General features: G+C 50.8%; 1 protein-coding gene across 2 annotated transcripts in view; it reads right to left on the bottom strand.

The window, feature by feature from the left end:
• Sh3bp4 (SH3 domain binding protein 4) overlaps positions 1-16,334 on the bottom strand; it is a 75,900-nt gene that overhangs the window by 31,532 nt on the left and 28,034 nt on the right. Inside the window, exon 2 of one of the 2 annotated variants that reach the window (XM_051190759.1) lies at positions 14,166-14,241. The exons of the other annotated variant lie outside the window; for it this stretch is intronic. The gene's annotated coding sequence lies outside the window, so the exon portion shown is untranslated. The remainder of the gene's footprint in view (positions 1-14,165; positions 14,242-16,334) is intronic. 2 annotated transcript variants of the gene reach the window in all.

Below are 16,334 nucleotides of genomic sequence, written 5' to 3'. Positions count from 1 at the left end.
GTGGAGTAACAGGACCAAGGAATGAGGGCCCCAAAGCCCTGCAGGCATAGTTAGAGGCGGTTCTTGTACTACAAGTCCTGTTGGGTTCAGCCGGCTGTAGCAGGACAGACATTGACCAACAAAGCAATGCAAAGGGACACCCACATAGTTCCCGCACCAGAGCGTGCACAGACAGACCCACAAAAGGAACCAATGGCACAGGCTGGAGAAAAAAAGCCACATGGACGAAGAGCCATGAAAAACCTATCTCTTTTTCCATACTGGCTAGTTGTGTCCTGCAGCGGGCATTCAGGGTCTTAACAACTGTCTTCTGGAACAAACTGACTCTCACCACTATTCAAGAAACAGAAATCCTGGGAGAGCAGAGACTTGGAGAGCTGGCTACGAAGATACACCTCCTGCCTTGTTAACGGGCTGGTTGTCTCTGAAGCCTGTGTGATAAGCGGTGTGTCAGCACCGCTCTGAGGAAAAGGCAAGGCCCTGTACACTCAGCCCGGCCCCCAGCATCATGGCCCAGACCCAGCAGGGTCCATTCTGTTCCAAAGCCAGCACGGTCTTCTTGCATGGTCCTTGACTTCTTCACCTGACCATCAGTGAAATATTAAGCGACCACTAGGGTCTTCCTGAGACTATAGTGGGGACTAAGCTGGGGAGGTGGCACGGCAAGAAAAAAAGAAACGTGGGATTTGGAGTCACCTTGCGTGTGAACACACTCATATGAGCCAGGTGGACGGGGGAGGCTGGCAAGAGCAAGGGCTGTAGACTCTGGTTCCCCCTCAACATGCTCAGGAACATGGTCTCCTCTCACACACTGAGGTGTGTACTCTCCCAGACTTTCTTTCGCTAGACATGAGTGCATGAGAAAATGAGCATGAGGAGGGAAGTGCCAGGTGGCTCTGCTCCTGCTCAAAGCACTTCACAGAACAGCCCAGTTATCCCTGCCTCCTCCATGGTGCACGCAGAGCCTGCTCAGCATCACTGTGTGTCACTGACCAATGCTGAATAGCAGAGGAACCCTGGGAACCTGTCCAAGGGTCCAGGGCCATTCGTATCTCCTCTCAGGCAGCTGTCCCCAGGGAGCTGACAGCAGTCAGCATCCCATGACACTCTCACTGTAGCAGAGAGGAAACTGCCAGGGTTCATGGGAGATCTTTCAAGCTGCTCTGGTTGACACTGAGGTTGTAGTCAACTGCCCCGGTGCCCTGTGTTTTACTGTAAAGGACCTCATTGGAACTGCTGGGTTCACCCCGTGTCTCTGGCCACTGCAGGTGCTATGTCTGCTCTTAGGTCTCCAGCACCCACCATAGCACCTGGGACTCAGCATTAATCACCACCACAAACATGCAAATCTACGGGTGGTGGGTGACTGTAACACCTCCCCACATCAGGAGCGCCTGTGTGCCCAGCTGACCGGTTCCTGTGTGGTACAGGCTCCTGCCTAAAGATGCAAAGGTGGTCGAAGCAGAGGCTCACTGAAATCACAGCAGTTGGAGTGGGCCTCTACCAGACAGAGAGAAAAGCATGTGTCTTCTCCCCACCTGGCAGAAGCCACAATACGATGTCACCAAGGAGTAGAGCCATGCTCGTGAGCTGTACTATGCCCTCTCACCAATAGGTCCGAGTCCTCACTCTGTGGGCTGTGCATGTGAGCCTACTTGGAAACTTGTCTTGGTCAAATTCAGGCAAGCTCATACTGATGGGTCCTCCACCCACTCATGGGTTTAGATGCAGAGAGAGACGGGGAATCACAATGTGAGGATGGAGACAGGAATCACAAGGATACAGCCATAAGCCCTGGAGGCCACCGGGGGCCATCACCTGCTACTACTGGAGGCCAAGAAGAGGCAAAGGCTCCCCAGGATTTGTGAGAGGGAGGGGGGCCAGGTTGACATTTCCAATGTGAATGCCTAGACACCAGGTTATGAGAGAATGCGTTTCTGACATGGTTTAGTCTTCCCTTGGCATCTTAGGGTACTGCTGGTCCCAGGACCTGGCAGACACTCAAGGCCCCTATATAAAGGGGCATACTGTTTACATACAACCCATACATGCCTTCAAAGTGCCCTTTAAATGTTATGTTGTATTATTCAGGGAATAATGACCAGGAAAAAACTCAGCACCGTATAATTCCCCCCTCCCCCCGAATATCTACTCTGGGGTCAACTGGATCTACAGACCAGAATATAACAGGACACTAATTTTTTTTTTTTTTTTTTTTTTTTTTTGAAAACTAGAGATGGAACCTAGAACCTTGCACATACTAACTCAAGCATCCTCCAATTGATCTGCATCCCAACTACACCCAAATACTAGAGCAACTGCCTGTGGGGTAGGTGTGCTAACCCACGCAAACACCATGGCCACCCCATGCTACAGCTGCAAACATCCACGTGTAAGAAAGTGGAGATGCTGAAGAACCAGGCCACCCGACCAGGCTCTGCCAGCCTCAGGGAGGCTGGGACCAGCAACTGCAGGACCCACTACTAGGCCTTTCTCCCCTATCCCAAACACACACAAGCAGGCCAAGATGAGCGATAGGGGGCAAGGAGCCGGGACTGGTGGCTGCCTGCACAGGAAGGGCTGCCTGCAGAAGCATTCCAAGCTGTCTGGCTGAAGAAGGGCCAGGCAAACCTCTAAGGGTCCATCTGCCCGGGCCCCTCCCTTTCCCCCAAGTAACAGGCCTTCAAGTGCTCAGGTCTTAAAATGCTCTGGAGATTGATGGATTCTAAAGGAACCGTTTCTATTTAAACAAACACAGCAAAAGGTCAGTTGTAAAAACTTGAGCTCTCAGCTAAGGAAACACAAATCTTATGCAAATCAGCTGGCTTCTAGTCCTGGAAGATAAATTCAAGCTGGTCCCTCCAGCGGTCCCTGATCCTTTGAACCTACCACAAACCCTTCACCCAGTAAGGTAGGTAGGTATCCCTGGGCTGAGGCTGTGTTGGTACAGTGGTGCTAACAGAATACTTGGTAAGCAGACAAGCATCTTCCTGCTTTATCTTCTCTCCATAGAGTCAAGGCACAAAGTGATCCCTGTGGGAACCTGCCTGCTTTTTCAGGGGAACCTCTGCCACAGGCTGGAACCTAGCAGAGGTAAGCGAAGGGGGAAACCTATCAGACAGGTTTGCCTGGGACAATGGGCCCAGCCAGGCCTGGGGCCTTCTGGGAATCCTGACTTGTTTTCTTACAACTCTTATGGAAAGGAACATGGGGAGAGGTTCCCGGGACTGGGGCCAGGATGACCTAGAGCCAGAGGGCACAGGGTAGTTTCTCGAAGCTTCTTTGCTTATAGCTTTAAAGTGCCTAAGGAACGGGGCTATACACGATAGTGTGGCAATGGGTCCAGCAGAGATGCAGCCACCAAAGGAGCGGCTCCACCTCTGCCAGCTGCTCCTTGGTCCTCTCAGACCTCTGGCTGGCTCCTCTGGACCCTCCCCTTGGGTCCTTCAGCTCCTGCAGCAGCAGAGCCTCCCTCACACAGACTGGCTGGCCCAACCCTGCAGTCTAGCATAATGACTGGATATCTCCTTCCTCCAGGCTCACAAACATCCTCTTTCCTGTCCTTCTGAACCAAGTGTCCACCTCAGGCCTCATGAGACTGGAGAGGAGGATCAGGGGACATTTGGAGGTTCAAGGACATCTTCCTGGGACCCACATGACCTCCAAGCCATATTAGCAGCCTCCCTCTCGCTGCTGTTGAGAGTTCATCTCACAAGTGTCTCCCAGCACCCTAGCTGGGGTCGCCTTATCTTCCTTTGGTGATTTCCCTCTCCTGCTTGCCTTCAGGAGTTCCAAGTCCCATGTCCATCCTGGTTCGGTCTGTCTCCTCACAGGGGGATGGATCACAGCTGGGAGGCAAAGAGCCCTAAGACATCCTGAATACAGGCCTCCCTGCAGGTTAGGCAGGACACCAGTTGGCTCCATACCTGTCTGCCCTAGGTGTCTCTTTTGCACCATAAACAAGATAGGCTGAGGCCAGCACATGCTCTGGACACATTCAGATTTCCTATGCACCATGCACCAGCCTGCCAGGGCCGGGACAGCTGGCTACAGCCAGGATTAGCAATGGCGGCAGGAAGGCTGGAGCTAAGCAGCTGCAAAGGCTAAGGGTGGCTTCTCACCCTGGAAGCTCCTCTGTGACCAGGAGCACAGTCGACAGACAGGGGGATTGCAACAATGGAAGCTACAGAGGACCCTGTCAGGGGGTCCTAGGTGCCCTGCGCTGACGGGTGTCAGAGATGGGCTCATCTTCCCTTTCATAACACACCTGTCCTCTTTCTTCCCCGATGCAAGAAGGTGTGTCAACCTTTGAAGTCTCCGTACTTAAGGCAGAAGGCTGACCTAGGCTGCTGAGGAGACCGGGTGCCAGACAGACTCAGAATGCAGCTCTTAGTCCCACCTTGGAGGACTTCACCCAGTAAGGACAAGAGCAGCCATCATTAAGGCCCAGCAGGGAAGGACCGATTTATAAGCTGTAGGTGGGGTGGAAGGCACTATGGGGGTGGAGTGGGGTTGATGGAGGGGACAGGGAGAAGGGGAATTAGCCACAAATACAGGGGTCCCCAGGAGAGAAACTGGGTAGCCCAGGTGTGGTTGAAGGGAGGCCACCATGATTCCTTCCTCTCCCAATTCCTGCCTCTACCCACTGAGCAGAGGACCAGCAGCCTGGGAAGTCTTGTCAAAAAAATGACCCCAGCAGGAGCTGAGGTACCAGGGTACACTCGGATGTCACAGCTCAAGGGATGTCCGGGAAGTTGTTCCTCACTTCCTGTGTGATTCACCTTGAGAATGCATACCTGGTCTCGGGTGACAACCCTGAGGCTCTAGGAGATAGCTGTTGGATGCTACTCTGACGCACACAGTACACTGGGGATGTGTGACTGACCCACATGGGTCAAAGGACAGCTGGAGTTCAACAGCAGACCAAGCCTTAGGGCTTGGGGATTCATGAGAGTCTAGGGTGAGGCGTGGGGAGGGAGCAAGCGTCAATGGCCAAGGACCTCAGAGAACTCGGACGTGAGAAGTCAGCTCTTCAAAAATAAAGTGAAAGAACATATTCCTCATCATTCACAACTGCCAAGAGGTGAAAACAACCACGGAAGAATAACAGACCAACAAAACTCTATTATACAGCCATAGAAAGAAATGGAACACAATATAACCGAACTGTGAGAAGTCATGAGAAGTGGAAGAATCCACTCACCGAAAGTTTCAGACTGTTGCAGAACATATTCTCCAGTGTTCTTTGGCTTGGGCTGTTCTGGAACACCCAGTGTAAACTGAGAACACTGGCGAACCATTCTAACTCTATACACTTTTAGCATCCGATAAACATATCCCGGAGCTGAGAAATCCCCAGGCAAACATGATATGAGGTCAGCAGAGCAGTGTCCTGAGCAGAGCGGGAGTGCCTAGGGCATCACCTTCAGGAGTGCATGTAAAATGTGTTGCAGGAAAACTGAGGCAGTCGTTACTTTGTGACTGCCCTGACTGTCACTTTCAGATGGTTAACCGAGAGAATCTCAGGAGGTGCGGTGCCGCCAGGACCATGTTGGGTTAGCGACTTGACTGTCCACGGATGCACACACATGAAGAACGGTCTGAAAAGTCGCCTGGACTGAGAAGTGTGTGCAGTGACACAATGATTCTGCTCTCAGGGTCGAGGCACAGATGGGCAGTTAGAATACCTGTGGCCAGATACAGAGGTGAGCCTACAAAGAGAAAATGCTGAATGTGTGAGGTCAAGGCAAGCATCCCTAGGGTGTCACCAGCAAGCAGCAGCTGGTTAGAGGTACTGATGGCAAGCCATAGTGTCTGGTGGTATCCCTGATGAACACTATGAACAGGGGCAGATTCCTGCAGCCTTTGTACATGTTTTCCAGGATCCCATAAAACCAACTCAAAGGCAACATGAACCCTGACCCCAGCCAAGAGAAGGGCGGGAGTCTGGCCCAGAGCCCCTGGACACAGACATTTAAGAGGGGCAGCCTCTGGCATCTTGTTACCCCACTGTGGGTTCAATGTCTTTTTACTCGAGGTTCATCTCTCCTGGGTGTGGGTCCATTCCCAGCTGAGCTTTCATTCCTGTCTTAGAGCTGTAAGCTAAGGCATGTCAACTCAGGGGGGCCATTCAGTGCCAGAGGCCAAGATCTGAGTTCAGATCTAGGCTTTATCCCCAGAGCCACTTGAGAAGTGGGGCACAGATTCCCATAAAATAGTTGTAGCAAGTGGGGTTGGAGGGGAGGGATCGTTCTGAGAAGACAAAGTGAGCAGCTCATCTTTTCTATACCACACGTGCGGCTGCTCAGTGGGGACGCTGCCCCACCCATCAAGTAATACTCTGGCATCCAAGGCCCAGCCTGTAGAATCCCAAGCCTCAAAGGCTCTAGCCAAGAGCACAGTTCTGCTAATCAGTTGTCCTTGGCCCTTGGGTGCTTCCTGGACCACTTCTGAAGGCAGAGCAAGCCCACAGGGCAGCCATGGGCTATTCAGAGGGAGGTGGGTATTCAAAAGACCCTTGAAGTACTAGATTTGAAGCCTACTCACATGTAGTACCTGAATTTCCAGGTGTTATCTGGAGTAAGAGCAAGTTCAACAAGCCACTGAAACTTAGTGCCCAGGCTGGGACAAGGGTTCCACAGTGACTTGTAAGTACACTAACTCCAGAGGACAACCAAGCTCCTCTGAAACAGAGATCAGAGCCAAAAAGGAATGAGATGCTCAGCATCCCACCAGAGCCAGAGGCTCTTGCACACCCTCTCTGCATTCTGCTACAGCCAGACAATTTTTTTTTTCTTGTGCTGGGTCATTCTAGAACCTTCTTTGGCTTTGCAACATCTGAGCTCATGGATATCCAGAGATCCTGGGTAATGGTGCCGAGCTCTGATGACTCAGTTTAGATGGATCTCACCCAGCCGCTGACCTTGGTTTAACTGCTGTTCAACATGAAGACACAAGTTCCTCCTATGTAAAATGCAGCTGGAATAAATGCTTGGCCCAAGCCACCTGGCCTTGAGATCACGGGAGACAAACCTACTGGAAAGCAAGTGGCAAGCTTAATCATAAACCTGCTGCAGAGGAGTTTGCCAACACTGAACAGGACCGGGGCTGTCTTTCCATGTTCCCCTCATCAAGTCTGAAGACAGCATCACTTAAAGCCTACCTCCTTGGCAAGTCCCCTTACAACTCTTCAAATGACACCCCAGCACCAAGAGTTCAGTCAGCTCAGGGGAACCTGAGCTGGGCTTGCATTCACCACTGGACATCGCCTCCACATTCTAGCACAAACAAGTTCAACAGCTATCCACAGGGATTCACAAGGCAAGTGGTTTCCAAAGTGAGCAAATTAACATACGGACTTTAAAATGCCAAAGAAACAAATCTATCAAGGACACAGCCTGATGATGGCTTCTGAGAGGCATTCAATCGCTTCGCCGGGACTGGGTCATTCTCAGCTAAGTTCTACTGGGGGGGGGGAGGGAGGCTTCTTCCAAGACCAGGATTTTAGCTACCTTTACAGCCAATCCTTCAAGAATCTGGTAAAGGGGGCTGGAGAGATGACTCTGTAGTTAAGTGCAGTGGCTGTTCTTCCAGAGCACCCAGGTTTAGCTTCCAACACCACATGGCAGCTCACAACCAGTCCAAGGAGATCTGTTTGCTCTTTTGGCCATGCAGGGAAAACAGCCACACACACACACACAAATAAATAAAATATAACTATCTTTAAAAAAAGAGAGAAAGAGAGAGAATCTGATAAATCCGATAAAGGTGTGTAGGAAATCCCCATACATGTGAAAATTTGCAGAAACAGCAAGAGTTTCGAACCCTCTGTGAACCTGAGCCTAGGGGTTCCTGAGCCTAGGAGACAGACACCACACATTCTTCTCTGTGTGGACAATGCAGGCAATGTCAAGGGAGAGGGAACAGAGCTAAGATGTTTCAGGGCTGCTGGCAACCCTCGACAGGGACACTGGACAGGGACAGGAGAGGTGACCCCTCAATGAGACTTGAACAAGCCACCAATCTTCAAATCTCTGGTCCTTCCATTGCCAAGTGCAGTGTGGCTCTGTGGCGTTTTTAGTACATCTCAGGCCAGGCTCCAGGAGCTGACTCTGCCCAAGGGGAAATAACAGTCACAGCTGGGTGTCCCATACCAAGACAGCAGGCCATATCGCAGAAGGAGAAGGTCCAAGTTTGTCCCTTACTCATAAGCCCCAGCAGTTTCCTGGGGGAACTGAGAAGTCCCCAGTGGCCAGGGCTGGCACACATCCCTGGGTCAGGTGCTCCCTGAGTGAGAAGCAGAGACCTGGTGACAGGGCAGAATGCACAGGCAAGAGTGAACATGTGATTCTTCCTGAAGGGCGGACGACCTCACTCCTCAAGGCCTGGTTTCCAGGCCCCACTGTGTTAAGACCCTGGATCTTATCACTGTCCCTTTCTTCTCCATCAAGTCTGAGCACACCTCCAGCTCCCCTGTAGTCCCTGAGACCCTGGGACCCTGAGTCCCTGAGAACCTGAGATGGGGGAACAACTGCCCAAGGAAACTAGTCTATACAAATGCCAGATTCATCTATGTAAATCCACACTAATTTATGCAAATGCTATTGTGGCTAGAACCAAGAAATAAATGTCTATGCTTAGAGGACAGTGGGTTGTTTTTGAAACAGAATCTCCCTCTGTAACCCGACTTGGCCCGAGCTTGCAGAGATCCTCCTGCCCCTGTCTATTAAGTGCTTAGATTACAGGTATGTGCCATCACACTCAGCTTTGAGAAGATCAGTTATCAACTCTTTTTGTTTGTTTTTGTTTGTTTTTTTTTGAGAGAAGAGTTTTTCTGTGGCTCTAGAGGCTGCCCTGGAACTCGCTCTGTAGACCAGGCTGGCCTCGAACTCACAGAGATCTGCCTGCCTCTGCCTCCCAAGTGCTGGGATAAAAGGTGTGCACCACCAACGCCAGTTAAACTCTTTACATTAATAATTTTAAGAATTCAAGAATGAAATACAGGGCAGAGTATGTATCTCAGGTGATAAGAGTGTTTGCCTAGCATGCACAATCACTAATTCCCAGTTCTGCATAAACCAGTCTTGGTGGTGTGCAGGGCTACAAACACAGTTCTCTGGAGGCAGAGAAGGAGAACCTGAACTATGTGAGGACCCATCTAAATAAATAAATAGTCTGTCTGGGGCAGAGATTAATTCAGAGACTTACGACCGTTCAATGTGCTGAGAACTGGCTGTGAGAACTGGGCCATTCATCAGTCTTCCCTAAGGTCCGGGGAACAGCACCACTGAGAGGGGCAGGAAGAAAGATGAGCAGGAGAATGGGGAGGGGTACCGTCTTCAAGGCATCACTTAGTGCGCCCATGGAGTCACAGAAGTTGTGGTACCTCTACTGGCACATAGGACATGCCCCAGAGGCTGGTCTCACACTCATGTGCATACAGGCAGCACTAAATGGACTCAGTAAATTATATTTAAAAAAAAAAAACAAAAACAAAAACAGAAGACATGAAGTTGGAAAGAGGATGTCGTAGTGGTGGTCCAAGGAGACCTGGAAGGAGTAGATATGATCAAAATATGCTATATAGTACATACATGCATGCAGTTCTCAAAGAACAAATAAAATATTTTAAAAGTATGTGAGAGGCTAGAGAGTGATTAGGAGCCCATAAGACCTGAATTCAGTTCCCAGCACATAGGTCGATGACTCATAGCCTCTTACAGCTGCAGTGCCCGTCCGTCCGTCCGTGTGAGTGAGTGTGTGTGTGTGTGTGTGTGTGTGTGTGTGATGAACACTGGGATAACCCAGCATCCTCTTCTGGATTCCAAAGGTACCAGTACTCACATTTGTATATACCTACACATACACGTAATGAAAACTAAAATAAATCATTTTTTAAAATATGTCTGTACCAAACACGTACAGACTTTTTCTTCACTGTTACTCCCTCAAGAATACACTGTGTAAACTAGACAGCACTCACCCTGCACCAGGCACTAAGAGCCACATGGGGAGGGTTGTGTATGTAGTGGAGTATGTAGGAAGATGGGGATAGGTTTCACATGGGGACGGTTGTGTATGTAGTGGAGTATGTAGGAAGATGCGGATAGGTTTCAGTAAATACGACACTGAGGTACAGGACTGGATAGCCTGAGGGGGTCCTGGGTCTCACGTCCCCACCCCTGTGACTACAAGGGGAGCTGTGCATATTGTTTATTTGCCTTCCTTAAATGTCAGTCTCTAGGCCTGGGGCTCGGGAGTGAGTGAACTTCTCTGATTGGACCCAAGGGTCTTCCAAATCCAAGAGTATTTTATCAAGACATTCCAAAGGCCTCAACATAAACAACACTGAAATTTTTCTTCCTTTGCAACCTGCCCACCCCCACCAAAAGCCTCAAGTATGACGAGAATGTCTTACCTGTCCCCAGGGCCATATCTGATTAAAGGAAGGTGAAGAGGCCACCAGGAGCCACTTAAATCCCATGAGCAAGCTTAGGTTCCTTTCTCTGTCCTGGCTCCCCAGGCCCCTTCACTGCTGATTCTTGCCCACCTTCAGCTGAAGACCTTTCTTGAATGAAGACCCACAGACACCATGGCTATTTCCAGGCAGAGATTTTGGAAGATTCCAAGAACAGCCTCCGGTAGTCACTGTGGGCCATGGGCCTACTTAATCACCTGCCAGAAACTATGAGATCACACTTGACCCCAGACAGGCCCACAGGCACCCAGGCTAGTCAAGCAGTGGGCATCAGTTACTATGACTCAGTCTGAAAGCCAGTGTCTCCTGTCCTGTGTGTGACTTAAGCCTAATTCACAGCTCAATAGTGAGCCCATGACTTCCTCCCATAAAGCCATACCCCCCTAACGGTTCTGTTGCCTTTTGGTGGCACCACAGGCTGATGGCCAAGCCTTCAACATATGAGCCTCTGAGGGGCATTCAAGATCTAAGGTAAACACAGTCAAAATGTACTAGTGACTCTTACAATGTCCAGACAGGAGGTAGCTGCACCAAGTGGCTTCAGCTGGCCCTAAAGGAAAAGTTGAGCCAGAATGGATTGATGGAACCCTCCTTTTAGACCATTTGATTTCTTAATAGTATATCTGACTTTTAAAGACACTTAACCATCCTAACATGAAGGTCGCCCATTAATTTCTACTCTGGCTCATGTCTGCGGTTCTCCCTACAGGTCAGTAAAGGGATCAGGGACATGGCACATGGCCAATGGCTCATGTGGCCTCCCAGGTAGTAGCTAAGGAGTGAGTCAGCAGGAGATGGCTTGGAGGGCACATAAACCTGTTGGAATTCTAGGCCTGGGCTTTGCTATCCCATAATAAGCCTTTGGGCTAAACCTGAATGAGGCCCTCTCAGAGACATCTTTTCTCTGTAAAATGGGTTGCACATACAGAGTGCTCCTGGGCCTAAAACTGGCTGCTGCAGGCTCTGGAGGTCACAGGCTTGGAGCATGTGCAGAGAGGACAACAAAGGGTCAGGCGCTCCATGACCTCAGGCTCCCTGCTTACCTGCAGGGCTGTTAACTGAGAGCCAGAGCTAGACTCCCTGGTAGATAGACAGGGAGAGGGGCCAGTTAGGTAATAAAGGTGGGAGTCTCCTGCTCCTCCCTCACAAAAGCCTAATTGAGACAAAAGCTAGGCAGCCTAAAACAAACATCTCGATTGTCTCCCAACAGTAGGCCCCTGCCATAGGCTGGCTCAACAAGTTCAAAGCAGGATCAGGATGTGTTACTCAACAGTTGTGGGTCTGTCAACCATGCTATCTTTCTTCAAACTGACTAACCTGAAATTAGGGGAGGAAAAACTGCAGAGACTTAAACAAAAACAACAACAAAAGACCCAGCCCCTAGGCTGGGCATTGGTGGCACACACCTTTAATCCCAGCACTCAGGGAGACAGGGGCAGGCAGAGCCTCTGTGAGTTTGAGACCAGCATGATCTACAGAGCCAGTCCCAGGACAGGCTCCAAAGCAATACAGAGAGACCCTGGTGAGGGTGGGGGTGGGGGGAGCCAGTCCTAAAGAGACTCGCCACAGCTTTGCAGAGGGCCCTTTTCTGTGTCTGCAGCATGCCCATGTTCAAACCCCCAACAAAAGCCTTTCTTCAACTGTAGGTTCTGTCTGCTCCAGTTTTCTGTGTTTGAGGTTTCCCCCATGGTGCTCAAGATTCTTCCTGCCTTTTACTTTTCTTTCATTGGCAGAGAACCTATCAAGCCAGATCCCTAGACTGAACCAAAGGTACACTGGCCAGTCACACTGGTCTCCAAGATGACCAGACCACACCCTCATATGGTCCATCACTTTGAATAGCAACACACATGGGCATAAGGTAAAAATTTCCAGGCCAAGCTTTTGAACCTATATTGCAGATGCTCCATATAAACCACAGAAATGGCACTAGCAGAACTCTGGGCATAGAGACCCTGGGAAGCTCTCCATCACAGTGACCTCCAGGCCGATCAAGCTGTGAATTCAAAGACCAAGAACATTTGTTTTTCTGGAATAAAAATCACAGGAACAGACCCCGAGGTATCATGGGTACTGGGCTCTTTGAGTGCTATGACCACTGGCATCTAGTCCCCACACTTCACCCAAAGACCTATGACCTCAGGGTGAGGCTGCCTCACTTCACTGAGTTCTTAGGTGGGAGACACCAAGTCCTGCTGGTTCATCTGAGATGACAAAGCCACCCCAGGGCACCTCTCCTCCTATTTCCTTTCCCCTGACTGACATCTTGCTGGCCCAGTGAATCTGGCACAGTGCCCAAAAAAGCAAACCACACAAATGCCACCAAGGGAAGTGCTGGGTGTTATGGTGTCAGCCTCTAGCACAGGGACCACAGAGCAGTCTCTTTAGTTTCCTCAAACACAGACCAGGGTGGGGCCTGCTCAACCTAGCTCCACCCTGTAGCCAAGACTAGTAATGGAGGCGGAGGAGGGGAGAAGCAGCCCCTCCCTCTGCCTGCTGTACAACCCCCTGGAATCCCCTGAATTCATCCAGACTGACAGTAATTTCAAGCCCTGGCCCCCCTCTGGCCAATGCCAAGCCAAAAGAACGTGAGGAATGTGGATGGCTCTCAGCTTGTTTCCACAACCTAAACAGATCAACGCCTGCAGGGCAAGGAACTGCACTTATAAGGGAAAGCCCTGCTGCTGGCCACTTCCTGGGCATTAAAACCTCAGACCTCGGGAGCCTGAACACTGACCCCAGGACTGACAGCGCCTGCACACTTCCAGGTATCCCCAGGACACCCAGGCACCCTCCCTACCCTAGTGCTCCAACAAAGATAAGACAAAGAAGATGGGGAGAGGCATAGAAACAAACAAGCAGCTTACTTGGCTTCACAGAAGGCTCCGTGGGTTTAAAGAAAACCCCTAATCAAGCCGTGTGGCCAGCGGCAGGCTTTATTTAAACTCATACATGCTCCAGAATGGAAGATGGCATGACCCTGCAGCTGTTCCTCAAACCCCCTTTCCACCCTCCAGAGCAGGAGCCCTGCGCTCAGGGGTAGCCAGTGTTTTCCACCGGGCAGGGAAAGACACAGGTACCTCCATATCATGTGGAGGTTCCTCCCTCACTGACTCTACTGGGGACAGTGGTCCTACTGGCAGCCAGAAGGGAAAGGTCAGGACAAACAGGAACTAATCTGAGCACCCACAAATCCTCTTCCTCCTGATGTCCCCCACCCCGAAATGGGAGCAGGAGGTGAGCTATCACCTCAGGGCCAATGGAACCAACCACACTCAACGCTGGACTTGGGAAAGTCATGTTAGAATAACAGTCTCTTTGTGCACACGCAGGACAGGCGACTGGCTCTGCCCCATGCTGTCACCAGAGGAAAAGCTGTCCCACTGGTTTGTCCACAGGACATGAATGGGGATTCACAGAAAGAAAATGGGAATGTGGCCATCCTGGAAATACACAGATGCCAGCTTCGGACAACTGACCTTCCTCGGCTGAGCACACTGTGAGGACGTAAGGGGGTGGGGGTAAAAAGGAGATGCAGACAGCAACTTCTGGAAGTCGTTGCTCCCTGCTCTGGTGGGGCCTTGTGGGTTGGGAGCCTTCCCTCCTCTCTGCCCAAACATACACTCACTGGTCTGTGCATCTCAGGCACCAAATGCTGCTGCTGGGCAGTGGGTGAGGCAGTGCTTACCTGCTGGGGGATGTTGGCCTCCTGCTGTCAGAGGAAGAACTCCAAGACCGGGCCTTCCATCCAGAAGAGGGATGCCCTAGGAGACAGACAGGGCAGTGTGAGAAGATTCTGAGAGTGGGCTCTGTTGTAAGGTTCTTTTCAGGGGTGAGATGGGGGGGGGCACACTCAGATGACAGCAGATCACAGAAGCCCCCTCTGGGCTAGGCTGCCTCGGGGCTAGCCTGCTCTTGCTTTCTGCTCTAGCCACTACCTATTTATTATCAGAGCAGCAGCCGAACCCAGGCAGATTCCAGCCCAATGGAGCAGTGGGTCCCCTCCTGACATGCTGGGGAGGAGAGGGTATCTTGGTGACACAGCGAGACAGTCACAGAACAACACTAGCAAGGGTAGACTTGACTACCATACACGATATGGTGGGGTTCAAGGTCCCTGGTGGCATCCACCCCAGGTCAACTTTCAAGAACTGGGGTGGCTGTACTGTTGGGGGCATTTATAGGAAAGCAACCCTGGGCAGGGAGGAAAGCCACTCCACCTGCAACAGCCCTCATGCACACAGACACATATCCATGTCCCATACCTTCACAGATCAGCATCTGTGTCTCTGACCCACATCCATCTAACATCCTCCTCCCTGGGTAGTCAGGGCACATGCTGAGATTTCAGAGCCCAGGTCTCACCCATTAGAGCTTCAATGGAAACACAAACCTCGGATGTACTAAAAGGTGGGAAGCAGAGGGCTCCAGGAACGATGCCACCTGGGAAAACAGATGGGCCTTGTAAACACAGGCAGTGTCTGACATCATGGGCACCAGGAAAACATCACTCAACTTGATGTATACCACCCAAAAGGACTGGGTGATGTAAGAAGTGTTCACAAACAAGAGAGATCTCAGTCCCAAAGGAGACCAAGCAGACACCAGAGTCCAGCCATTAGACTTGCTGGAGAATAGCCAGCCATGCCATTCTTGGGTCAAAACAAGTCCTCAGTACTGGGGAATCCCTGTCAAAATACTTACAGGACCTCACAATCAGGAAGCTCATGTCTACAAAGGAAAGACCCGGAGCACAGCAAAACCAGGCCAGCTGAGGTACCCCACTAACCACCCGCCCTTGCAGTGCTGAGAAACGGGAGGGAGAGGTAGCTGGGAGTTGCTGTGCTGGAATGCCCATCTGACCCCTGTTCCTGCTCTAACTCTCTGGAAACCCAAGGTCTCTGCATAATGAAAGGCATGACTAGGGAGCCAGGGCCCATCAGTAGTCATGACTCCAAGGATAACCATATGGCTAGATGTGATTGATGGTGTCATTATAACGTCCAGAAGAAGATGCCACGTCTCCAGTTGCTCCAAGAAACACCATTGCCACCAGAGGGAAGAATCTGAGGAACTCCCTAGAAACCCAGTGCTGAGAGGACACTTGCCTTGTTTTCAGAACTCTCAAGGCACCAGTATCTTTTCATGCTGCCCAACAAGAGGGTGCCCAGGCCAGCTTAGTCATCTCTCATGGTCATGGAGGACATGAAATTTCAGAGGTTGACCCTAGCTGAGGGCTAGAAGGCTGGGGAAGGCTCATGGCCACCACCCCACCAAATTGAAACAGTAAACTAGAGAGACACCACACCCCCCTCCCCGATTCCAGAATGGTTAGTTATCAGGTCCCTCTGTTTCCATTCTCAGATGACCTCCCAACAAATTCATAGGCCACAGTATCTCAGAATATGATTTCATCTGGAGAGAGAACCTCTAAGGAGGGAAAATGAGATTAAGGTTCTAATTAAGTAAAACCAGGTGATTTACTAAAATGGAAAATGTGAAGATCTTCATAACAAATGGATGTGATGCTGGCAATAGCCTAAGGCCTCCAGGTGCCACCAGAGCTGGGCCTGGGCCAGGGGCAGTTCCTTAAAGTGGCCTCTGAGGGAGCCTCCTCTGCCTCCACTCAACACCCATGCTGAATGGACTCCAGGTATCAGAACTGCAAGAAATGTAACTGTGGTTCTGTGTTAAAACCATCCATCAAATAACCCACCACATCCCACACGGTCATCTACATAACAAGGAGAGAGGATCTCAGGGCCCTGCCATTCTGCATGCTGCTGAACTTGAGACCTCTCCAGTTAAGTCTTCAGGACAGGCCCCACATGGCTCTCTATTCCAGCCAACACCTCAA

The sequence above is a fragment of the Phodopus roborovskii genome, unplaced genomic scaffold (genome assembly GCF_943737965.1).
Source record: "Phodopus roborovskii unplaced genomic scaffold, PHOROB, whole genome shotgun sequence".
NCBI classification, from domain to species: domain Eukaryota; kingdom Metazoa; phylum Chordata; class Mammalia; order Rodentia; family Cricetidae; genus Phodopus; species Phodopus roborovskii.
This window is presented reverse-complemented; position numbering and strand designations above follow the sequence as displayed.